General features: G+C 42.3%; 4 non-coding genes across 4 annotated transcripts; all 4 read right to left on the minus strand.

The window, feature by feature from the left end:
• Nucleotides 1-451: 451 nt before the first annotated feature.
• On the minus strand, nucleotides 452-523 carry trnat-cgu. Its single transcript has one exon. It is a non-coding gene; the product is annotated as a tRNA-Thr (tRNA).
• Nucleotides 524-826: 303 nt separating this feature from the next.
• trnat-cgu lies at nucleotides 827-898 on the minus strand. The gene has a single exon. It is a non-coding gene; the product is annotated as a tRNA-Thr (tRNA).
• A 160-nt stretch (nucleotides 899-1,058) lies between these two features.
• trnat-ugu lies at nucleotides 1,059-1,130 on the minus strand. The gene has a single exon. It is a non-coding gene; the product is annotated as a tRNA-Thr (tRNA).
• A 251-nt stretch (nucleotides 1,131-1,381) lies between these two features.
• On the minus strand, nucleotides 1,382-1,453 carry trnat-ugu. The gene has a single exon. It is a non-coding gene; the product is annotated as a tRNA-Thr (tRNA).
• Between the last annotated feature and the right edge of the window lie 5,730 nt (nucleotides 1,454-7,183).

The following is a 7,183-nucleotide window of genomic DNA, read 5'->3' on the forward strand; positions in this document are numbered from 1 at the left end:
CCTGTTGTTTGTTAAGATGCTGCACAGCGAGGCGCCCGGAGGTCAAAGAGAGAGCAAACATTAATGGAGAAGATTATTCTCTGATCGCTATTATCTCCCGTGTGACCTGCTGTGACCCGGCACTGGTGCTGAGACAAATCTTGTTCCCATGTGCAAAGTGATCCCAGCAGGACGGCTTAATACTCGGCTGCACATGGCCTGCGTTTACACGGCTGCTTTAAAGCTGACACCCATGCTGTGATGCTGCAGCAGCAGCAGCTCAATAAGACAACTATTGTCATTCACATCTTTCAGACTTATCTTATTCATGTTTCTACCTTTACAGGGTGATTCTATTCATTCCATGTTGTGGACAGTTTGACTGTTTGTGTGGAAACAGTGGCTCATTTATACATTTGGCGGATTCCTTTTAAACTTCAGTTCTGTTTGTGTTTTGTTTTGAAGATGATTGAGGCATGGATGGGGATTGAACCCATGATTTTTGGTTTACGAGACCAACGCCTTACCACTTGGCCACCATGCCCTGTTAAAGTGATCCAAAAAAACTACAAAATAATTAGTACACCAGAGTAGCCCAAAAAAATCGATTTGTAAAAACAAATAATCAATTACCCTAAAACTGTATAGTACTTCATTGTTTATACTTTACAGAGAAAGAAAACTTAATGTTTCATATTTACATCTTTCTGACAAATTATCATTTTTGTACCTTTTTTAAGGTGAATACATAAATTTTAATATATATATATATATATTGTTGATACATTTGGCAGACTGCTTTTAAATTTCAGTTCTGTGTTTTGTCTGATTTGTTTGAAGCTCATCGAGGCATGGATGGGGATTGAACCCATGATTTTTGGTTTACGAGACCAACGCCTTACCACTTGGCCACCATGCCCTGATAAACATAAACACAAATAACCAGAAAATGAGTACACAGGAGTTAGAACTAGCAGAAAAAATCTATTTGGAAATAAAATTGTTCAAGTACCTCAAAATTGTAAAGTACTTTTTGGATATAATTTACAAAGAAAACACACAAAAGACCAAGATCTTCCAGGCATGGATGGGGGTTGAACCCATGATTTTTGGTTTACAAGACCAACGCCTTACCACTTGGCCACCACGCCCTCATGAAAGAAGTCATCAGGTGCATATCACATTTAAGTACAAGTGAATCTTTAATACTGTGAATTGTTTGACTCCGTCTGTGATTGTGAAGGCAAGGATGGTAAAATAAAACACAAGAAGAGTAAAGGCTTATTCCATTAACTTTGTGTTGAGAGCAGTGTGACTCCGCCTATGAAAACGGTTGTTTTCACGTTTCATTTGTCACTATCCTTTGTTTAAAAGTATTGTTTGATGAAGTCTATTATCATTGAGGCATGAATGGAGGTTGAACCCATGATATTTGGTTTACAAGACCAACGCCTTACCACTTGGCCACCATGCCCCTGGTCTTAATACAAAAAACACTCAAGTACCTCAAAACTTTACTAAGTAAACTCACTAAAGAACACTAAACATTACATATTCAAGTCTTTCTGACAAATCTTTCTCTTCATCAATTGTATGTTGAGGACAGTAAGCCCAAATATTGTGGGATTGTATTTTTTCTGGAAACATGACGTGGGATAGTGTGTATTAAATAAAAAAGGGAAGAAATCACAGAGGAAAATGACAGAAGGAAAAAAGGTGGAAGTGTAAGGAATGTTTTTAGAGTGGTTGAAATATTAACATCAGTATTTCTATTTTAAAAGTAAAAGCAACTCATGTCTTGGTATCAAAACTGAAAGTGCAGCTGACCGTTGCTCTCCTAAAGTTCATCAATCAAACTATCAGGCTGTGTGACAGATATTCTTCATCAGTGGAGGAAACAGGGACTTTCAGCAGCATGAATGATGGGCTGAGCAGAGGCAGACTGGAAACACTGGTTGAAGAAATGAAACAGGTGGATGTGTGGGTGGAAGTGTTTCAAACGTCCTTTCTTCCGACTCTGTGTTCAATGTACAGAGCTCCGGGGTTGAGGGGGTGTGTGTTTACGGCAGGTTGAGACCCACACACTGTTCGGCTGACGGGCTTTCACCAAGTGTGTGTGCGTGTGTGCATATGTATGCACACACGCACACACACACACACTCACAGGCATTACCATATGAAAACGAAAGGGCAATTAAAATGTAAAGAGTTTACTGGCTTGTGGTGGTGGCCTCTTCTTCTGTGCTTTTATTTTCTGCTTTTCGTTATTTAGAACCACCGTGTTGAGTTAGGGCCAACACACAAACACACACACACACAGTATGGGAGTGTGTGTGTGTGTGTGTGTGTGTGTGTGCGTGTTTGTGTGCTGGATATAAAACTTGCCGCCTGAGGCATCTCTCTCGTGTCCAAGGGTGACAGGAATGTGTGTTTGTATTTTTAATCCTGTGTTTACAGATGAGTGTTTATGATTATGTCAACATACACACACACACACGCACAAACAAACACACACAGACAACACACACACACACACACACACACACTGTTATTTCGTGTAAATGCTTGCTTTTTATTTGAAGGATCTCAGTTTTTCTTTGATGACATACTTCCTGGTGTGTGTGTGTGTGTGTGTGTGTGTGTGTGTGTGTGTGTGTGTGTGTGTGTGTGTGTGTGTGTGTGTGTGTGTGTGTGTGTGTGTGTGTGTGTGTGTGTGTGCCTGAGGGTCGGCCTGCATCTGTTCATGACTGTGTGTTTGTTTATATGCATCTGTCGGTGCGTGTGTGAGAGCATGTGTGTGTGAGAATGTGCACACATACCATATCATCTCAGCGTGTGTCCCAGCACATCTACGGTGTCAAGAAGTGACACCGCAGATGTGTATATGCACACACACAGCACGTTTGTGTGCATGAGTGTGTGTTCATGCGTGTGTGTGTGTGTGTGTGTGTCTAAGGGAAGGTGCTGGTTCCCACAGCTCAGATCTAATTCAGCTGTAACTCAATCTCCGTGTGAGTGCCGCTCCTCCACTGCTCTCCTCTCCCACTGGAGTGTGTGTATGAGTTTATATACGTGTGTGTGTATGTGTAGGTGTGTGTGTGTGTGGCAGGGAGACATTTCCCCTCTCAGACCCCTTAGGATCAGTTTACTGTGTCAACGCCAGGAGCTTGACGACAGCAGCCACATTTACGTACACACACACGCACACACAAACACACACACACACACACGTATATACAACCTAGACACCCTATACCTACCATTCAGCCATGTGGGAGGTTATGGGACACTGGTGGTGTGTGTTTGTTTGATTGAGTGTGTATGCGTGTGTGTGGTTTTTCTGGAGGGGACGAGACATGACTGATGCTCGTTCTGCCAACAGCACGAGTAAAGGAGCAATAACAACGTGTTCAACTGACACTTTGGCTCTTTCGGAAATATTTTGTTCGCAGAAATCCTTAATGCAGAGTTCAGAAAGTTATCAATACATCAATAAATCAATTCATCTTTGGTATTAATAATCAAATATTTGAAATTATTTTGAACATTTCCTGGTACAGCCCGGGTCAATCCTGACATACTTAGCTGCTCTGACCTTCATATACAGTCTATGGTGCTGACAACCCTAACATGTGGCTGGCTGTGACATGCATTCATTAACAATGTCAATAGCCTACAACCAGATATGGTATATTATTCTTATTGAATATTGATGAGACACAGGAATGATTACAGATTTGCGATTTGTGATATTTTTTATATATATATATATTTTAAATGTATTTATATTCAACCAATGTTTTGCAAAGAATATTTGACTTTATATCAACAAGTCCTAATTATACATTATTTGTGAATAGTAATAACTTGCAATCAAGTCACACGTCACATTCTGTTGACACTAAACATTTTGAATTCCTTTACTCCACCCACCAAACTATAGGAAAGTTTAATTTGCCATCTTATGCTCGACCAATCATGAGTCAGTGTCAGCTGTTACCCCTTTTATGGCATCAAATAATAATTAAAACCAAACTTACTGGAAAATGAACACTTGAACAAACATCAAGCTCAGAACTGCTTAAAATGGCAGAAACCATCTTTCGGAATTATTGGACGTGTAATTTCCACAATCATGTTCTACAGCCAGCCACCAGGTGGCGATTGAGATGCTTCGGCTTCACCTTTGGGGACCTGTCATGCCGTCCATCTTAATGTACAGTCAATGGTGCAGTAAAATTCAGGAGAGACAGTAAAACAGGATGTGACTGTGCCTGCTGCCCAACAGCAGAGGGAGAGTGGCTCGTCTAATGTTTCCTTTGGCCTGCTGTGGCTACAGAGGAGAGGACGGGAGGAGACAAGGAGAGAGTGAAGCATGGAGGGGGCGGCTGCAGACAAAAACAAATCCAAACAGATGTGAGTGAGTGTGGGAGCGCTGTGTGTGAGTGTGTCTGTGTTTGTGTGCGTTGGGAGGACAGAAAAAAAATAACATCATGAGGGATCAGGCAGGCAGGGAGGGTGTGTGAGAGCGGTCGAGAGCATGTTTGTGTGAAAATAAACGTCTGTGTGTGTGTGTGTGTGTGTGTGTGTGTGTGTGTGTGTGTGCACCATTGTTCATGCAAATTCTGGTGCCCATTAAGTTTTAATGTTTGAGTGTTTGTACAGTCGCTGGTGTGCGTTCTGCACTTTGTTATTGTTGTATTCATGCAAGTGTGTGTTTATTATTTACTGACTGAACAGCATGTGGTAGACCTGGCAGGAGGAATGCTCGTCGACTGTGTGTGTGTGTGTGTGTGTGTGTGTGTGTGTGTGTGTGTGTGTGTGTGTGTGTGTGTGTGTGTGTGTGTGTGTGTGATCATCTTGTTCTCACACACACACACACACACACACACACACACACACACACACACACACACACACACACACACACACGCACACACACACACACGATTACATTTCTTACATAAGATGCCTGCTGACACATTTACACACACTCACAGATCAGTGAACTGTGACATCAAACATTCAGACTTTGCCCTGTTGGCTTCACCTTCACTTTCCTTCCTGGTTAAAGCTTCTTGGCAACAATTACTCATTATTTCATCTAAAATAATCCTCAAAGTTTCACAAAAAGACAAAAAATGATTGGGGACACAGTTTCCTAATCATTTCCAAGGAAGTTTTCTCGAAAGAGCATCATAATTATCCCTTATTATAGAGAAAATAAAAAATGTCTTCAAAAGAAAAGCCTCATTTGAACCAACATGAATATTCTTTTTTTGTGTATGATAATTATTTGCTTGCTGTAGATGTAAAGGGATGTGGGCACAGAGGCTCAGAGAGCAGCTCCACCTGAACCAGAGGATTCATCAGAGCAGTTGAGGGCTGTTAGCTGATTGATCCTCTGCTACAAAAGGCAGCAGCAGAGATGCCAGAGGAAAACACACATGGGAAAGACACTGAGGGACACATGGAGGAACATGGAGAGACTCAAAAGAATCGTAAGAGACAGAGCCAAGAGACCTGAGAAGGTTATGTGTCGGACACTTTGAGTTTTGTTGAGTTCATGTTTGCTCATGTGTGCTGTGTTTAAGAATAAAAAGTATGCTGAAAAGCAAACTGTTCGTCTCTCGCTGTGTGTGTGAGAGGATGATGTTCGAGATTTTCATTCAGCCCACGTCCCACTTGCATTCCGCATCGACTTTTCTTCACTTGACAGTTACTTTGATCAGCTTTAACACGTCACAGCCATGTTTGTGTTGCATTCATCCCGACTGCGACCACACTTTCTTTTCATGCAGAAATAAATAGTTTGCTGTCATGAGATGTTTTTTGTATTTCTCTGTAACTTGTTTTACGATCTGTCTCAAAGGCTGTTGTATATGGTCACTGGGCCAGCCTCACTGTAGCACCTAACAATGACAAGAGCCAAGATGTCTGCTTGATTGGTTTTTAAAAGACCCACCCAAGGGACTGTTGCCCAGCTCTATTGGCTCCCAACTGTGTGTGTGTGTGTGTGTGTGTGTGTGTGTGTGTGTGTGTGTGTGTGTGTGTGTGTGTGTGTGTGTGTGTGTGTGTGTGTGTGTGTGTGTGTGTGTGTGTGTGTGTGTGTGTGAGTCACCGGTCTCAGTATCCCCAAGGTCACCAAGCCCTATATTCAGGCCAATGTTATCCTGCATGGCACCGCTTCCTGCTGCAGTTGTTCACTATAGAGTGGCAGAGACTCAATACAGAGTCGATCATTGAACAGAACAATCACAGACATGAAAGGCCGGCAGCAAGCACGCACAGGGCTGACGCACACGCACACACACACACACACACACACACTCGAGAAGCATGCGTAAACAATAATGTGAAACCTTTGCTCCAACCCTCTTTCTCTGAGTAAGCCCAGAGAGAACCAGCTCTATATTCTGATAGAAACATGATGATTACTGAAAAACAAAGTCACAAAGTTACCACAAAGATGCCAAATGACCACAAGGAGACACACAACAACTACAAAGAGATGCAAAGCAAGTACAAATAACATGACAGTTATTGTTGTTTTTCTGAGAGTCCTGATTCAGCTTTGAAGGAACAACATATGTTATTTTATGTCTCTTTCAGTTCTTCAGTTCAATCGCCTCCTGCTGGCTGGCTGCAATATAGGTCATAAACCCCGCCTCCACTATGTTAGTGGACTGGACATGGACTGAACTAAAAAAAATCGAAATACTTATCAAAATTGTTTTCTTAAAGATGGTCCTTTTAGGTCGGTTCTTAGTGGGAGGAAGTGGAGATGCGTCATCCATCTTTATTCACAGTCTGTGGGCTAAATTCAGGGAAGTTCCGCCCAAAATAACCCAAACACAGATAAAGTAGATGATAAATGTTGAACACAGTGTACGGTATTACAAAGCCACGCGCAGAGCTGTGTGTGATCTGGTTGTGAATAGACGAGCGCCGGACAAAACTCTTCACACGTCAGCTGTGGTCATATTGAGGGCGGACATTTCTGGGAATCAGTTCAGGATTTCAGCTCCTAAAAAGAGACTATTAACATAAAACCTGTGGCCAGGGCTCAGACGCAAGCATCTTCCGTGTATGAAAGTAAACTCCGGTCAGGGAGCCGGAGGTGTGACGTCACTGTGTCCACCCCCCAGGCAGTGATCATTTCACAAGGGCAGACTTCAAGGGGAAACGTCTGCTGAAGTGTTAT

Source organism: Hippoglossus hippoglossus, chromosome 11, assembly GCF_009819705.1.
Source record: "Hippoglossus hippoglossus isolate fHipHip1 chromosome 11, fHipHip1.pri, whole genome shotgun sequence".
Classification (NCBI taxonomy): domain Eukaryota; kingdom Metazoa; phylum Chordata; class Actinopteri; order Pleuronectiformes; family Pleuronectidae; genus Hippoglossus; species Hippoglossus hippoglossus.